Source organism: Mauremys reevesii, linkage group 16 (assembly GCF_016161935.1).
Source record: "Mauremys reevesii isolate NIE-2019 linkage group 16, ASM1616193v1, whole genome shotgun sequence".
Lineage (NCBI taxonomy): Eukaryota > Metazoa > Chordata > Testudines > Geoemydidae > Mauremys > Mauremys reevesii.
The window spans coordinates 16,091,122-16,110,407 of NC_052638.1; the positions used below are offsets into that span (position 1 = coordinate 16,091,122).

Sequence of the window (19,286 nt, forward strand, 5' to 3'; positions counted from 1 at the left end):
TGATGATATGATACACTGTTGTGTTCTAGGTTTCAGTGGTGACATAGTATATTGTCTGGCCCAATACAGAGTTCTAAGCAGTATGTCACAGACTAAACAAAGGTTTGTGACGTGGTTTTTGGGGAACTGAAAGGTTGTCATTGTAAACACGTAGTTAAGAGCTGTAACTTCTTGCTCAAAACAAGGCAATTAATATTGGGTCACCTGTTCATGTTGCTTGACTGTGGGTCTGATTCTATTTCCACTAAAATCAGGGGAAGCTTGGCTAGAGTCCAAGGAGCATTACATATTTCTGGGGATTGCGTAATTCACATATTATAAGATAGGGACAATAAAACAAAATTCAGAGCTGGTCAAAAATCAGAATTTCTGTACTACTAGAAAATCTAATTTCAAACTTTACTTTCATCCTTAAACAGGACCTCCCCCCGCAAAAAGCGGAAAGATTTCCATTTTTCTTGGTATGGAAAGTTTTAAAAGATTTCAGTTCAGACATGAAACATTTTTATATTCCTGGGTCAAAACAGAATGTTTTGGTTTGTTGAACTAAATTGAAATATTTCTTTTAATCTTGGATCCATATTGAGCTGTGTTCTCCTGAGCTGACATGGTGTCTCAGTGGAATTGTAGTTTGGGTGCCTCATGACCCCATTCTTCCCTGCAGGGTGGGCTCCTTGAATGGATTACATCTCATGATGCACCATGGTCTCCTCTTTGGCTGAACCACCACAGTGCATCATGAATCATTGCAGCAGCTCAAGCAGACACAGATTACTGCTGAACTGAAATGAAACAGATACTACAGTTATCTCAAATTATAGTGAAATCATGCGGTACCTCACCTACAGTGGCAAAGGGCAAAGTTGATCTTTTTAATGGGGACCACTAAATACATTTTGAAGGTAAATGTACAATAGATAGTATTTCTGGGTCAGACCTACACATATTTTGGTTAAACTGCAGTTTTAGCTCAAGAATGTTATTTTATTTGCTCAGAAATTTTATGTACGATAGAGACAAAAATTACTGTCATTTCAACAGTTAAATTACATGTGAAAGCCTGTTTTGAACCTTTTGTGGCACAGTTGAGTTAAATGCTTTTTCCATAAAGTCTCTCAAGTGTTCCTGATTTTTCAAGCACTCCCCTGATTGTTCATTCAAAATGATTTCTGTCCCTTTTTTCATCTGTGGTGTGTCTCATTAAAAACTGGGACTTGAGCAATGATATAAAAGTTTAAAACACATTCAGAGGTACTTTAGCATACCACTTTCAGAGTTTTTATTCCTTCATTTCAAAAGGTGCTCCTAATTGTGGCCCTTTTGTCCCTGATTTTTTTTGTTAGATTTATGCCTTCTATACACTAAACCCCTGAGCAATGCCCTCATATTGCTATTATAGGTTCTCTCATGCTGGCATTATGTATGATCTCATACTGGAATATGATATGTATAATGATCAATCATGAAACATTTCTTATGTTATTAAAATGTACCTTTGTAAGGTACCTTTGCTCTTTCTGCGCACACAAGATTAAAATTAAAGACAAGTTGGACTTAAAATAATTCCTACCAGTTTCTACATGGGTGTAGTACAGAGATAGCCTTTTCTGCTATTGTCCTTATTAATGGTTCAAATAATAATGTACAAAATACTAGTAAATATGTTAGGTTCATTTTTAATGTATTTACATAGTTTTGCTTTATAATTTATACTATTTTTTCTCTAAAATTCTTATTAGCGATTGTATAAACATTGCAAGAGCAAGGGCTAGATTGTTGGCGGCTCCTTCATTGACCTGCAAAGAGGGAGGAGCTGACTGGTCATGGAGTAGCAGGTCACAGTGTATTTTCCTACATGCTTGTGAGCTATCTGAAGCACAGTGCCTTCAGGAGATCCTACTTAGGTAGGGAGACTGCACTGCCCTCAACACAGGGGAATACCTTTTTAAAAATACAGGTCAGCCCAATATTATTATTATGCTCAACTGCCTTTCTCCCTCTCCCCTTTCCCCGCCCATGCCAGCCCTTTTCTTATTAGGTAAATATTTTTGGTAGTGTGCTTTTCCTAATAATCAATAATTATTTACATTTCATAGAATCATAGAATCTCAGGGTTGGAAGGGACCTCAGGAGGTCATCTAGTCCAACCCCCTGCTCAAAGCAGGACCAAACCCAACTAAATCATCCCATCCAGGGCTTTGTCAAGCCTGACCTTAAAAACCTCTAAGGAAGGAGATTCCACCACCTCCCTAGGTAACCCATTCCAGTTCTTCACCACCCTACTAGTGAAAAAGTTTTTCCTAATGTCCAACCTAAACCTCCCCCTATGCAACTTGAGACCATTACACCTTGTTCTGTCATCTTCTACCACTGAGAACAGTCTAGATCCATCCTCCTTTGGAACCCCCTTTCAGGTAGTTGAAAGCAGCTATCAAATCCCCCCTCATTCTTCTCTTCTGCAGGCTAAACAATCCCAGCCCCCTAATCATTTTTGTTGCCTTCCGCTGGACTCTCTCCAATTTATCCACATCCTTCTTGTAGTGTAGGGCCCAAAACTGGACACAGTACTCCAAATGAGGCCTCACCAGTGCTGAATAGAGGGGAATGATCACATCCCTCGATCTGCTGGAAATGCCCCTACATATACAACCCAAAATGCCATTAGCCTTCTTGGCAACAAGGGCACACTGTTGACTCATATTCAGCTTTTCATCCACCGTAACCCCTAGGTCCTTTTCTGCAGAACTGTTGCCCAGCCATTCGGTCCCTAGTCTGTAGCAGTGCATGGGATTCTTCCGTCCTAAGTGCAGGACTCTGCACTTGTCCTTGTTGAACCTCATCATATTTCTTTTGGCCCAATCCTCTAATTTGTCTAGGTCCCTCTGTATCCTATCCCTACCCTCCAGCGTATCAACCACTCCTCCCAGTTTTGTGTCATCTGCAAACTTGCTAAGGGTGCAGTCCACACCATCCTCCAGATCGTTAATGAAGATATTGAACAAAACCGACCCTTGGGGCACTCCACTTGATACCGGCTGCCAACTAGACATGGAACCATTGATCACTACCCGTTGAGCCCGACCATCTAGCCAGTTTTTTATCCACCTTACCGTCCAGTCATCCAGCCCATACTTCTTTAACTTGCTGGCAAGAATACTGTGGGAGACTGTATCAAAAGCTTTGCTAAAATCCAGAAATAGCACATCCACTGCTTTCCCCTCATCCACAGAGCCAGTTATCTCATCATAGAAGGCAATTAGGTTAGTCAGGCATGATTTGCCCTTGGTGAATCCATGCTGACTGTTCCTGATCACTTTCCCCTCCTTTAAGTGGTTCAGAATTGATTCCTTCAGGACCTGTTCCATGATTTTTCCAGGGACTGAGGTGAGACTGACTGGCCTGTAGTTCCCTGGATCTTCTTTCTTCCCTTTTTTAAAGATGGGCACTACATTAGCTTTTTTCCAATCATCCAGGACCTCCCCCGATCGCCATGATTTTTCAAAGATAATCGCCAATGGCTCTGCAATCTCATCGGCCAACTCCTTTAGCACCCTCGGATGCAGCGCATCCGGCCCCATGAACTTGTGCTCATCCAGCTTTTCTAAATAGTCCCGAACTACTTCTTTCTCCACAGAGAGCTGGTCATCTCCTCCCCATACCGTGCTGCAGAGTGCAGCTGTCTGGGAGCTGACCTTGTCTGTGAAGACAGAGGCAAAAAAAGCATTGAGTACACTAGCTTTCTCCACATCCTCTGTCACTAGGTTCCCTCCCTCCTTCATTCAGCAAGGGGCCCACACTTTCCTTGACTTTCTTCTTGTTGCTAACATACCTGAAAAAACCCTTCTTGTTACTCCTAACATCTCCGGCTAGCTGCAACTCCAAGTGTGATTTGGCCTTCCTAATTTCACTCCCGCATGCCTGAACAATACTTTTATACTCCTCCCTGGTTATTTGTCCAGTCTTCCACTTCTTGTAAGCTGTTTTTTTGTGTTTAAGACGAGCAAGGATTTCACTGTTAAGCCAAGCTGGTCGTCTGCCATATTTACTTTTCTTCCTACTCATCGGGATGGTTTGTTCCTGCAACCTCAATAAGGATTCTTTAAAATACAGCCAGCTTTCCTCGACTCCTTTCCCCGTCATGTTATTCTCCCAGGGGACCTTGCCCATCAGTTCCCTGAGGGAGTCGAAGTCTGCTTTTCTGAAGTCCAGGGTCTCTGTTCTTCTGCTTTCCTTTCTTCCTTGTGTCAGGATCCTGAACTTGACCATCTCATGGTCACTGCCTCCCAGGTTCCCATCCACTATTGCTTCCTCTACTATTTCTTCTCTGTTTGTGAGCAGCAGGTCAAGAAGAGCTTTTCTCCTAGTTGGTTCCTCCAGCACTTGCACCAGGAAATTGTCTCCTACATTTTCCAGAAACTTCCTGGATTGTCTGTGCACTGCTGTATTGCTCTCCCAGCAGATATTTGGGTGATTAAAGTCACCCATGAGAACCAGGGCCTGTGATCTAGCAACTTCTGTTAGTTGCCGGAAGAAAGCCTCGTCCACCTCATCCCCCTGGTCTGGTGGTCTGTAGCAGACTCCCACCACGACATTACCCCTGTTGTTCATACTTCTAAATTTAATCCAGAGACTCTCAGGTTTTTCTGCAGTTTCATACTGGAGCTCTGAGCAGTCATACTGCTCTCTTACATACAACGCAACTCCCCCACCTTTTCTGCCCTGCCTATCCTTCCTGAACAGTTTATATCCATCCATGACAGTACTCCAATCATGTGAGTTATCCCACCAAGTCTCTGTTATTCCAATTACATCATAATTCCTTGACTGTGCCAGGACTTCTAGTTCTCCCTGCTTGTTCCCCAGGCTTCTTGCATTTGAGTATAGGCACGTAAGATAACTCCCTGATCGTCCTGCTGTCCCAGTATGGGGCAGGAGCCCTCCCCTCTTGCACTCACCTACTTGTGCTTTCTCCCGATATCCCACTTCCCCACTTACCTCGGGGCTTTGGTCTCCTTCCCCCGGTGAACCTAGTTTAAAGCCCTCCTCACTAGGTTAGCCAGCCTGCTTGCAAAGATGCTCTTCCCTCTCTTCGTGAATTGGAGCCCGTTTCTGCCTAGCAATCCTTCTTCTTGGAAGACCATCCCATGGTCATTTACATTAGAACTTAGAGAATATAGCACATGATTCTCAGCAAATACTTGAAGCATGCTGTCCCTGAGTTAGTGTATAAAATCCTCTCTTTGGCTTAATTGGTAGCTCATGAACAATAACGCAACATCGACTTCATCTAAAACCTTATCTGTAGGGTTCCCCAACAGGACCTCTTCTACCCTAGTGCTCTCAAGCTGGACAGCCACTTCCACCTCCTTTATATCTAGGCTGGGGTAATGCACTTACCACAATGTGGGTGTGTCTGTGCAGCCACTTAGTGAAAGGCAAGTCATGGTGTAAATCTATGGTACTCTAGACTAGCTGTGCACTAAGTTGCGAGATGGACACTGCTGCTGTGCACTAAACGTTCATAATGTGCTTTGATCGCCTACTATTTCAAACTGCAGTATACCAAAGCGCACTATGGAGCTTTCAGTGTGCAATAGCAGAGTCCACACTGCCACTTAATGCACAGCATATTGGTGTGCTGTAGATATGTACGCCAATTGCTGCACCTAATTTGCCATGTAGACAAGCCCTCAGTTACTAGCCTTATGCAAGGTTCCAACACTTGCTAACAGTGGGTCATGCCAGTCTGTTTCATTCACTAATTAGGCTTGGGCAACAGCAACAAATAAGTTTTAATCAACAGTAGGAACTGCACTCCAAACCACCACATTGGTACAGCACCACAGTGGTGGGCAATCTGCAGCCCGCAGGCCATACACAGCGCGTCAGGGTAATCCACTGGCAGGCTGCGAAACAGTTTGTTTACATTGACCATCCGCAGCCACGGCCACCCGCAGCTCCCAGTGGCCGCGGTTCACTGTTCCCGGCCAGTGGGAGCTGCGGGAAGCGGCGTGGGCTGCAGGGACATGCTGGTCGCCATTGGGGAGGGATAGCTCAGTGGTTTGAGCATTGGCCTGCTAAACCCAGGGTTGTGAGTTCAATCCTTGAGGAGGCCACTTAGGGATCTGGGGCAAAAATTGGTCCTGCTAGTGAAGGCAGAGGCTGGACTTGATGACCTTTCAAGCTCCCTTCCAGTTCTAGGAGATTGGTATATCTCCAATTATTATTAACTATTTCCCACAGCTCCCATTGGCCGGGAACAGTGAATTGCAGCCACTGGGAGCTGCGGGTGGCCATGCCTATGCACGGTCAGTGGATTACCCTGATGGGCAGGTTGCCTACCACTGAGTTATGGGGTGACTTGATAAATACCTACAAATATTTATATTGGGCTCTTCCCCCTAGCAGAGAAAGGTATAACATGATCCAATGGCTGGAAGTTGAAGATAGACAAATTCAGACTGGAAATAAGATAATTTTTTAATGGTGAAAGTAATTAATTATTGGGACAACTTTTCAAGGGTTGTGGTGGATTCTCCGTCACTGGCAACTTTTAAATTAAGATTGTTTTTCTAAAAGATATGCTCATGTTCAAAGAGGAATGAATTCAGGTAGGTTCTATGGCCTGTGTTACACAGAAGGTCAGACTAGATGGTCATAATGGTCTCTTCTGGATTTATAATCTAGGAATTTATGAAATTGGGGTAATTTGGGAATTTTGAAACTTCTGCCCCTTTCTTTGTGTACCCCATTGCCTGGAAACATTGGGTTCTAGCTGCATGCTCAGCTACTGGGATAGTTAGAAGTCTGCTGTCATTTGAGAGTCAGGATGAGAGGAGAGATGCTAAACAACCCTACTGACTATGGGTTATAGGGTCAAGAGCTTGATTCAATGCCCTACAATACTAAGAAACCCCATAGTCACAGTGGACCCAAATAACGGGATTTACTAAATATTCACAAGCACAGCAGGCCTAGCTCTGACTGGTTTCAGTCAGCTTCTAAAACACGGAACACAGCGAGCACCACTAGAGAACTCGCCAACTATTTTAATGGCTATTGCCCAAATCCTATACACTTCACCTTGGAAATAAATGGAAAAACTTCCATTGACTTCAATGAGCATTGGACCCAGGCACTAGAAGAACAAGCAGAGGAAAGGAGGTTTGTGATGAAAAGGGAAGGAAAGACTGGGAGATTGTTCTTCATGAATAACATTATCCAAGGCCCTTGACAGCCAGGCCTGCCCAAGAGCAAGACCCTGTATGAGAGCACCTCTGCATCCTGGACTAATCTCCTGCTATTCAACTGCACAGAACTTTCCCTTTCATCCTCCTGTCAATCTAGGAGCCACCCCTGAAGGCTTCCAAAGGCCTCCCTGCTCTGGTTGTGTCCAATTCATATTAATAAGCCCTCAGAATCAGCAAAATCTGAAGTTTTTATTATATGCAGTAAGTGACAGCAGTATATAGTCCCCCGCCCCCAAAATGACTTTGTTTATTAAGGCTGCTCAAGATCATATTCCCCAAAAATAATTAATTAAAAAAAATCAAAGAAATCACCATGTAAGCCAACCTTAATTCACATGCCTTAACAACCAGACATCACACCATGCAAATATGCTCCCCTAGACCCCTCACCTCCTTGCACAGCCAACATATAACCAGTCAACATGTAACCAGCTCACACTAAAATACACAGCCTTAACTCCAGTCACAGCTGGATTATATAAATTATAGCTACATATGTACTGGTAAAGTCTAAAATATTTTCTTTTTACACAGAAGAGTATGGGGTTGGAGTTTCGGTTGTGTTTGGGTGTGATGTAGAAGACTTTGGTGGGTGAGCTGTGGTTGGCGATATATTCAAAGTGGAAGGATTTTATTGGGGGATATATAAGAACATATATATATATACACACACTATCCCTTTACACACAATAATGGCTATTTTCTTATAATAATACCACTGGGCAATAATGAAATGGTAGCATTTCAAAAACGTAATTAAGTCTTCCAAAAGATCTCCAGTGTAGCCCTATAGAAACACTGCATGCATTCTGATTTAGCAAACAGTTTTACCCATTGTTTATTTTTTGCCCATTTATTAAGTTCTAGTGTTTAAGGATGATTTGTGTATAATAATAATAATAATTTCCTTTTCGCTGTCACTTGCTAAGCAAGTTTAATCACAGATATTCATTTTCACCAGTTAACTTGGGGAACATGCCCATTTGTTATATTCTCTAACAATTACATCAGATGGCACAGCCAGTAACTGTATTAAATATTGTTCTGTCTGGTTTCTTCATTAGTTCTCTTTACTCTTTGATATTTTAAGATCTATTTGAGAATACATGCAGCATTACTGTGATACTACTCTGCATTTTACCCACCATAAATTAATTCTGACAGGTTCAAAGCCACACATGGGTGCTTTACAACACTTTTGCTCTTGACACATCTTATACACCTCTACCCTGATATAACGCTGTCCTCAGGAGCCAAAAAATCTTACCGTGTTATAGGTGAAACCACTTGATATCGAACTTGCTTTGATCCGCCGGAGTGCACAGCCCTGCCCTCCCCCGGAGCACTGCTTTACCGCGTTATATCCAAATTTGTGTTATATCAGTTCACGTTATATCGAAGTAGAGGTGTACTTATTGAGTATCTGTGTTGATGAGTGTTAGCTAGATGGTGCTGGAGCCTGCTAATATCAAAGCAGTGGTGGGGGCTGCGGGAAATGGCGGCCGGCATGTCCCTGTGGCCTGCGCCACTTCCTGCAACTCTCATTGGCTGGGAACGGTGAACCACGGCCACTGGGAGCTGCGGGTGGCTGTTCCTATGGATGGTCAATGTAAATAAACTGTCTTGCGGCCCACTAGAGGATTACCCTGATGGGCTGCAGGTTGCCCACCACTGCCATGACTTCTGTTTTGTTAAGCTAAATTAATTTAGCTCCTTGAGTCTATAAGGCATGTTTCCTAATCGTTCAATTGTTCTTGTGGCTCTTCTCTGAATCTTGTTCAATTTTTCAACATCCTTCTCCAATTGTCCACAACCGGACACAGAATTACAGTACTGGTTGCACAGTGCCATATACAGAGATAATATAACCGCTTCTCCTGCTATTTAGCTTAATAAAGAGAGTCTTAAGGGATGACCTGATTACAGTCTATAAGTACCTACGTGGGGAACAAATATTTATAATGGGTTCTTTGATCTAGTAGAGAAAGGTATAACATGAGCTAATGGCTGGAAATTGAAGCTAGATACATTCAGACTGGAAATAAAGTCTTTTTATCTATCTTCTTGTGTGCCATAAACATAAGTCTCACAAGAAATTGTCCAATTAGAATCCATATTCCAATGATTGTCTCCAAATTAACAGTCCCTTCTTGAATCCTGTTTATCCCAAGGTTCCTACATTTCATTTGATTCTCCATTGTTTTAATGCTTTCAATGTAAAGGAAGACCTATTTGGACAGAGATTTTTTTTTTTTAAATGCTATTGTGCTCAGGTCTTATACAATCAACCTGGGCCCTCATGTAAAGTCTTGAACAATATCAGATTTTGATATATTTCCAAAAGTTTGAGCAAGTAATGTGACTGAATTATTAGTAAGTATTATTAATGTGATTTTCATAATTACGGGGAAAACATTAATCTTTGTTTCCTTGGACTGAGTAATGTGGCTAAACGTCTCATGGGTAGTTTCTGTATTAATATGTTTGTAAAATTGTAGAGTTATTTTTGTTTTGAATTATGTTTTTGTGTAGGGGTGTGTGTGATGTTTGCACAAACCATGTTTTTGTTTGTTTGGTGGTATGAAGCTGTGCCATGGGCAGCTCAACCATGTTTGCAGCAACCAAGTCACAAGCGAGCGTCCTGGATGATTTACAAAACCAATTTGTGTTTGCACATGGAGGAGCCATTAGAAGGCTAATGGTCACATAAGAGTGCAGAAGAGATGTTTTGTACCCCACTTTTCTTTGTCTTTGGTGTTGTACCCAAAGAACAACATCTCATCTCTGGAAAAAAAACATAGTGGCTAGATGAAAGTTCTCTTTAAAATAATATAAAATAGAGTTGCACCCTTTCAATATGTCAAAATATGAGCATTCTTCTTTAAATTAATTTAATCTAAACGAATAGGATTGTATTAAGGAGCTCAGATTGTTGTTTTGAAGTTGTATCTAAAAATCTATGATCTTTGTGCACATCCAATGGAAAGATAATTTCTCTAGCATATTGCACAGCCTTCAACTACTAATGGAATTTGCAGTAACAATTCAAGGACATCCAAGAAGTTACACAGTGGCTGGTTTTCAAAAGTCAGCCAATAGTTACTCCAACAACAGGGCAGCTATTGATAGCAGGTGACTTATTCCATGAATTTAGCTCTTTTGTATGTGTGCGAATTCTCTGCAAATTGACTTTGATTGTTACTAATTTTTTGTTTGAAATTATTTGATGAACACTTCTGAATGTATTTCAGTGTGTGGCTTGTTTCATTGTTGTTTAACTCTGTTTATTGTAACTATATTGAATTTACCCACTTACTCCCTCTCCAGAGTGTGTTTATTTTATGTTTCCCTGCATGTGAGTGTAATTCCTGGGTGAACCCACTGTCACATGCCTCTGTGCCTCCACTAATTGGAGCACCCACAACTCTTGCCTCTAGCGTTTGTAGTGTTGTTAAGGACACCAGCATTAACCAATATCTATGTACCGCTGTTCACCTGAGTTCATGCTCACATCTATCTGAGGTAAGAGGGTGTTAGTTAGTTATACTACTCAGAGAGCTAGATTTTGACATTACCCAGAGCATGGAAAAGAACATAAATTCTGCCACATCAAATAACCCAAGCAGCCATTGTGATTAAGTGACAATTCCTCCCTGCTTCCTCCTTGCTCTGGATGGTACTAATTCACTGCTGTCTTTATCTTCAGTAAATTACTACTATCTTCTTCCCCTCCTCCCAACCCACCCTGCCTTCTTCCCTCCACACTGGTTCTGGAAGAGTAAGAATCCCTGCTTAAACATGCACAGATGAACTTCAAGTTCAGATAGCCTGTGTACAGGTGCCATGGGAACTCTTATTCCCTTCCACAAGTGTGTTGCTGATCGTTTGAATCACCAGCTAGACCTTAGACTAGTAGTGGTGATCACCAGAGTCCAGTAGTCATGCTCCCTGATAAATTTTCATTAACAGTAGGGTCTGTGAACTTCTACTTCCTGCTGACATGCTTTGGAATAAAAATTTGCTCAGAGGAATGATCACAGAAAACAAATAAGAAGGGTTTCAATTGCAAATACTGTAACCCCAGATTCTCTTTCTATTTTTATTTGAAGGCGCACTGGAGAATATTTTTGGTAATATTTGTTCAGCTTCTATACCTTAGATTACCATGACTTCCCCTTGCACCACTGCTAGTAACCGTGTTGATTAGAAAATGTTGATTTTGGAATGATTTATACGTTGGGACCTTGCTGCAAATCTATGGAAAATTATTTTCCCAAAGATGTATTGCATATCTATCCTCTCTTAATATGCTAATGAGAATTATTGTCTGAACTTTCCCAATTATTTTAGCTTTTTAACTCACTACTAGTGATTTCCACAGAAGCGAACACATTAACTACTTACAGTTAATAAGATGCAGTGCTGACCAATAAAGAAAGTGAATGTGGACATAACCCTACACTCTTTTGTGTTTCTGGTATCACTGGTGCTATATTCTCCTGACGCTTGTGCACAGTGAGTACAAAGGCCGGGACTGTGGCCGGTCTTTCCCCAGGGTTGCACTGGGGTGGAGGGACGGACTCCCCTGCTTGTCTCTTCTGCATATATAACTGGTAGCCACAATCTGGCTCTATGTTTTTAAACTATATTGGAAGAGTTAAAAACCAGTGACATCCAGTGAACTCCCGTCTGCTCAGCTAACAAAGGCAAAGCAAAATTTTAAAGGGAAAAGACTGAAAGATGAATGGTTACAAAGTAACAGCAGCTCCAGCAGCATGAGAAAAAAGAAATCCCTGTTTTCAAAAGATCTTAGTTGGCTACATGTCTCTTCTTCTCTACCGCCCTTCCAAATGTTATGATTTTTGCTGGGTAAAGTCTTTTAAAATGTAAACACACCTCTAAGAACAAAGTCATATTTTTAATTGTTAACCAAAACTAGTCTCATGTTCCTCCTTTTGTTCACCTTTGGGCTGTGGTCACATTGTACAAAGACTAAATTGAAGCTGTGATGAATAAAAGGCACAAGGCAATCAAGGACTGATAGGAGACAGTCCACTGAGCAGTCAGCCATTGTGCTTTTCAGAGAGTACTAGCTCTCTAAATTAAAGACATAATTGAAGACATGGAGATTAATATAAAACAAAAGCCAGTGACAGCACAATGAAAATCTTACCATTGTACTTATAAAAGAGTATCCCATTGCTCAGGCTAAATGAAAGAAGTCAATGCTGGACATCTTGGCCAGGACACCATTGTGAAAAAGATTCTGTCTCTGTGAGAGAACTTCAAAGGTTAACTAAGAGGGAAAAACACATCATAAATAGAACACCATGCATTACGAGAGACGTGATAAGCTTTACTGGACAGTTAGCTATTGTGCACAAAAGAATAGTCTCCAGGGGCACATCGATAAAGGAACTGAACCAGCAGAACCACGAAATTTGTTAGAGGAATATCTTCATCTTCCTAATGCAATGAAAGCATTTTAAACAGTACTTTTACCATAAAATCCCTCTTATTATTATATGTAATATAAATGGTGGGGCTATGGCCTACTAATAAATCTAATGGTTTGCGGTCTTGGGGCAATATTCTGCCACCTTTTACACCCATGAAACCTGGTGAAGTCAGGAGGTGAACAGAGAGGTAACTGAGGGCCAGATTTGGTTCTAAACTTGCCCTTAACATTATTTGCTGGTGGGCAGTGTCCTTACATGTAAAGTATTCTGTGGCCAATGTGATACCTGCTTTTTTCCTTTTCCCATTCCACCTCATGTTTCGGTATCTGCCCCCACCCACATGCTTGGAGGAAGTTTTGTCAGGCAAGCCAGAGCAAGCTGCTGTGCTTGAGTTGTTTTGAATTGTACTAGAATAGGTAAATTTGCAGCTTCCGTCACCAAGAAACCCAGTGCATCACTTCTGTCACCTTCCTGCACATGTCTAACCCTCAGTTCAGTTCATTGCTGGAGGAACAAGGATGCGATCATTACATTTGTAATGCAGTAGCTCCCACAAACTTCAATCAGGCCCGGTTCCCCTGGTCCTTGGCACAATAAGAGCACAGAGTAAGATACATTTCTTTGCCTGAAGATTTAACAAGGGCATGAGTTTTCAAAGCAATCATGTGACAAATTTCAAAGTACCATAGAGAAGAAGAACAGATGAATAGAATAATCTAGAAAAAACAACTGGCTAATGAAACCCTACTTAGACTTTGTTTTGTTAATGCAGGCAGTAAGATTGATGTCACTGGTCTCACACTGTGAAATCAACATTAGTTGAAAAGGGTAAGATGAGCAAAAACTAATTCATGGTGTTGCTCAGTGATATGAGAAAATTGCACTTTAAAAGGCTTTTCAGTGATGTCACTACTATATTTGTAATACGATTATGTAAAGTGACATTACTCTGATAAAAATTCAGAGAATTTTAAATAATATATCCTAATGTAAAATATTTAAAGAAACTTTAAGTGTACTGTTGACATTTTTGGACTGTTTTGTGATCCCCAGAAGTCTCACTTTATTCTGAAAATATGGTCACCATGCACCTGTGCCAAGTTCCAAAAATGGGATGAATAATGCTTGTTTTATGCCTAATCTATTCTACCAGACGTACCAGAGTTCTCAACCTTTCCAGAACAGGGACCCCATGTTACAACAGAAGAACGTTCCTGGGCCCTTCTTTCATCTAACTATTCAGAAAGGGAAGGGGATATTCACACTCCCCTCCCATGGCCTACTTGGGGCTCCCTGGGCTTGTTTGTAGCCGCTAGTTTGGTAACCCATGAAACTGGACAAGGCAGTTAATAGCATAACTATGGTACCTGTATCTGTTCGCCAAGTGAACTGGTGAAAGATGAGGAAAACACTAACGTTGGCAGGAGACTTACACTACTGGACACAGTAAAGAACAAGAACCTTCTGCTCTGCAGAAAAGACAGGGATAATTGGTCTGCTGCCAAGCCTTTAGCCTCAGAAGTCCCAAGTCCCATATGGGAATGAAAATAGATCTGCCTCTTCCTTTCGGACAGTGGATTCTCTGGAAGCCTGAATGAGGACAAATTATTTTGCCCAAATATTAGTAGAACAATGTGTTACATTGGAAGCTCCTTGGTGAGGGATTGTTTCTTGCAATTTTGTACAGAGAGCTCAGCATGCTGGGGCTCCAGTCCTGATTAAAGTTTCTGGGCTCTACTGCAAAATACATGTTTGATGATGATAATACAGCATATCGCCATTTGTGGTGAATGTTAGGCCATTTTCACCATTCTGCACTGGGATGAAACCAAGACCTTTTAAAATTGTTAATGAAAAACGAGAGAGAACAACCCCAGAATATAGCTCTACATCCGATAAAGCGGGGACTTGAGCCAGGATCCTACAGCCCAGGGGAGTGCCCTATCCGCTAGGCTGTTAGCTGCAGTGATTGTGTTTTCTCTCTGGTTTTGACATGAAAACACTTCCCCACAAAAGTTTTGTTGAAACCGATCCTTTCACACACCAAGTTTTGGTTTCAACAAATAAGCATTTTCTGACCACAATATCATTTTCTTGAAAAATTCCTGGGCAGCTCTAGCTGTGAGGCTAATTCACCATTGAACCATACACGTGAGCATTTTTCATATTAGGTATATAGGTTCCTGTCTATCACCCGGCCAATCTGGGCAGAAAGGGAAGGGTGATATAAAAGAGGCTACCTTACAGGAAGGGAGCATCCCCTCCGCTCCCAGCTGGCTGGATCTGGAAAGGCCTTGAATGATTGTTGTCAAGTCATTTGAGTTGATTTGCTTTGGTTTTGAGTGTGTGGGAATAAATCAAGCCTCGAAAAAAAGGATGTGAAGAAACTTGTAGTTCTGACTGTTTTCCTATCCTGGCTTGAGAGTCTGTACATTAGCTTATGTATATCATCATTTTGGTACAGGTTGCTGGGGAGTGTCCTTTCAATAACTTGTAAAGATGAGCTGTCCCGTTCTGTCTCTTATGAATGTGTCTTATTGTGCCTGGCCTTTGATACGTGCTGCTTGAAATTAATATTCCTTATAAGTTTTTACATCTTCAACTGAAAATAAAACACTATAGAGAACGATAAGAGCTATCAGGCGGATTTGTAGTTTAGTTGAGTTGATTGTGTTCTAAATGTTCACAGTTTGCATTGTCACCTTTCAAACGACTGTTAAAGAAACATTCTTTACCTCCTTTGTACACTCGCTTTCCTCTGACTTGGTCAGTAGGTGAACAATCAGCCCCTGTTGTCCGGTTGATGGGTTAGGCAAGCTTAAGGTGACCATACGTCCCGTTTTGGCCAGGACAGTCCTGTTTTTAAGCCCTGTCCCACCCATCCCGACCTTTTTTTGGCAAAAGTGGGCATTTGTCCCATTTGCTCTTACTAACTGATCGAGTTGGCAAGAGAAAATGAGGCAAATGCTCACTTTTTGTCAAAAAAGTGGGGTGTGGAGGAATGTGCAGACGGGAGCAAATGGCTATGCGGGCGGGGGGGGGGCAGGACTAGGACAAGGGGTAGGCTGGGCTCAGATAAGCAGCAACACTAGCCCTGCATTTGGGGGGGGGGCGCCTTGTGTGAGTGGCTGGGGCCAGTTCTTGCGGGTAGAAGGGAGCTCAGGCTAACCCCACATGGTGTCCTGTTTTCCCTTTTGGAAATATGGTTACCCTAGGCAAGCTGAACATGTAACTTTTTAAGTGCTATAACGTTTGAATTTTTACACGAGTTTCTTCAGCTTTGGTTTGTGTTTGGTAATGTTGCTTTAAAGCAACTCAGCTGGTGAGGAAAGCTGCAATACCTGAATCTGCCACGGTGTGGTAACAGGAGTAAGGAGTAAACAACAAAGCAAAAGAAGGCATGTGGTATTGTAAAATAGCAGATACCTTGGGCTTTCTTATGTCAGCCATTATGCAAAGCAGAACAATTTCGAGATACGTGTTATCAGACTATGGTGTAGCAATTGTACTAAGTGAAATGTTTTATTGGGATTATAAAATGACAAATCATAATCAAGGAATATCTCCAAGTCAAAAGAAAACATGACGGCAACAAACCCACAAAAAAGACAATGCTGACTTCCCTAGTGTAACTTCCTTACCTTGTCTCATGGTGTCTAAGTATTGCAGCATAACAGTATGTAATATAACAACACATATGACATAAAAGTGGAGGGATAACTGTATGCCCCACTTTTCAACTCCACTTGTCAATCTTCCATGGTATTAGTCTAGTGCAAATAGGAATACATGAATGAATGAACAAATTTATTACTTTTTTAACTTTCTTGAGAAATGGGTAGTACAAGAATGATAAAAACACACAGGAATTAATAGGATTAAGAAAATTAAATGCCTCTGTCTTGCCACAAAGTGTGACTTTTGCGCCATTCACTTATGAACTGGATAACAGTTCTCTGGGGCAGGAAAAAGTATTTATATTATGGAGGAGCCTGAAAAATCTGGATGTGGTTTGTTATCGCTGTTCGAAATTTCTCTGTATACATCCAAAGTAAGGCTGCTGATTTTTTAATTAGAAACAAAAATATCTAAAAAACAAATAATAAACTGAAACAATAACATGTCTTTAAAATTCCCTAGAGAGTAGATCATACTCATGAAATTACTGACACCTGAAGAGATCAGCTAGAAACCTTTTTATGCCATTTTCAGTGCTCGTTTGTTAGAAGTTTATGATGTGCTAAACCCTCAGCATTAACTCCCTGGATCCTTAACCTGAATCATAAAGACAAACTTGTGCCCAAAACAGCAAAAAGCAGATGAGTCATGAAGACAATATCAGCACTTGCTCTAATGAGCAAAAAGACAAGAACTCTTTTTAGAAAGATCCATGTTACTGTTACGCATGCCAAGATTTTAATTGTAGAAGTAAAATATCCTATAGTACATTAGTGTACTGCAGTTTGGATATTGGACTAGTTAGTACGATTATTGATTTGTGTAGCATCAAATGTTGTCCAGCTCCTCCATTTCTTGTGGAGTTGGATAATTAATAACGAATTTGCATTGTGCTTTATTTCCTGTTTTGGACACATAATGAAATTTATTCATTATTCAAAATTATTTGCCAAACTACTTGAGGGTAAAACCCATCCCTGTTCATAAGGCCATTACAAGGTCCTTGAGACCCACTTGAAGCCAGATTTTGATATCCTTACTCATAATTAGTATCTTACTCCATAAGTAGTTCTGTTGTCTTCAGTGGGACTATTCACTGTAGCTAAAGGTTTTGCTATCTGACCCTTCAGCCAGTATGAAGTGGTGCATATGCCTTCTGCTGGCCTCTGAATGGGGTAGGTTTGACCTTCAGTGAATAATTTTTGGTCTGTTTGTGTGCCGTTAACTCCGAGTACTGAATATTCGGAAAATTAAATGTTTTCTCTGGATATGAGGTCACATGGTTAGCGTGTTTCCGCACACTCTTTGAATCAGTTTCTTGCTAAGAATACTCGCTACTACACATTTGAAATTTTGTTTTCTGAGTACAGTATATTGCAAGATTCACTTAAAACTGGTTATTTAACTAGCACTCATGCAAGTAAACATGCGTACTAGCATATAAAGGGAGGGTAAACCCTAAAGGAATGTGAACACAGTCTAAGTGAATTTGTTTAATAATTTAAACTAATATTAGTGATTTTTGCACTATTCATCCATCTCTCATTTCTTCACAGAATCCATGTTTTGTTGACACCTCCTCCCTGTGCCCCCCACCCCCAAACTGGAGGAATCTGAGTAACAGTCTTTGGAGGAGTTCTTCTTCTGACCTGCAGAGATATTGTTGCTGTTCCCAGTAGAATCCAAACTCCAAAGGTATGTTGTCTTCTCACACTGACTTGGAAAAAAAATCTTATCTGAAATGTGAACTGAGACAGTTCCTCAGCTGGAGTACACAGCCTTGAAAGATGCTGTTCTCAGGCTACAAACTAGCTGTAGGATACACTGAACCAAGACAACCACCTGCATGGTTTAGAATGCCATGCAGATTCTGAACAGGAGTTGTTCAGTTGATGAATTGTTGATATGAATAGTGCATATGTGGGACAGATCCTCAGCTGGTGTAAACGGGTGTAGCTCCACTGAAGTGAATGGAGCTGTGTTGGTTTACTCTAACTGAGGACCTGGACCTATCATTATAAACAAAATCAAATATCTTGATGTAATTCACAATATGCCGATGGATTTTTAAAGCTTATCAGTGAACTCTGTGAGATCTGAGAAAAAAACCTCTACCAGACAAAGCAGTGGTGGGAGATAATATAAAGCTGAGGATCAACTTGGTAATAAATATGGCTAATCTTTTTTTATTCAGTGGCATTCCAGAGTCAGAAGTGAATCTGAATTTCTCAATATAAGCTCAAAGACCATAAAGCAGGTTTGTTTACCATCTGCACCATCCTTTCATTCCCTAGAGGCCTATGAAAAGACAGGCTCTAACAATGGAGCACAAGCTTGCTGAAAGCAGCAACAGCAAAGCTCTGAAGGCAAAGCAGCATCTCTCTGAACAGCAGTTGAAGTGGGAGAAACAGCTTGTTTTTCTCCCACAGGTCTGAAGAATTGACACATGTTTACATGACTGAAAATGGGTAGAAACAATTCTCATGAGGCCATATTCATGGCTATATTATAGCAGCAAAGACTGCATTTTCTGCAGATCCTGAAGAGGTATTTTTTTAATCCTTTGAAACCTTTTATATCCCAGCTCAAGGACTAGGTGGGCTTAAATTCTGTGATCTCTACAGAATTCAAGAAGGAAAGTTGGTGACTCCTCATGGTGCATGTTGAAACTGTGCATTTTAATCTAGAACAGCAATCTTTGAGGCAGCAGAAACCACTTTTAAATAGATTTGTTAAAAGCTTGAAGAGCAAAAGCTTCATTTTCCAGTGTTTTCTTTTGTATTCAATGTGGCTGTGTGCTGATTATAGTCACACATTTAAACAGAATACTTAAGAATGCAAATTTCTTTTTTGTGTGGCACTTGAAATTCTAATGCTGAGCCAGCATGCAAGCACAACC

General features: G+C 41.1%; 1 protein-coding gene across 6 annotated transcripts in view; it reads left to right on the top strand.

The window, feature by feature from the left end:
• TOX3 (TOX high mobility group box family member 3) overlaps nucleotides 1-19,286 on the top strand; it is a 452,205-nt gene that overhangs the window by 132,277 nt on the left and 300,642 nt on the right. For all 6 annotated transcript variants that reach the window (XM_039502927.1, XM_039502925.1, XM_039502928.1 and 3 more), the window contains one exon: nucleotides 17,944-18,082. The gene's annotated coding sequence lies outside the window, so the exon portion shown is untranslated. The remainder of the gene's footprint in view (nucleotides 1-17,943; nucleotides 18,083-19,286) is intronic.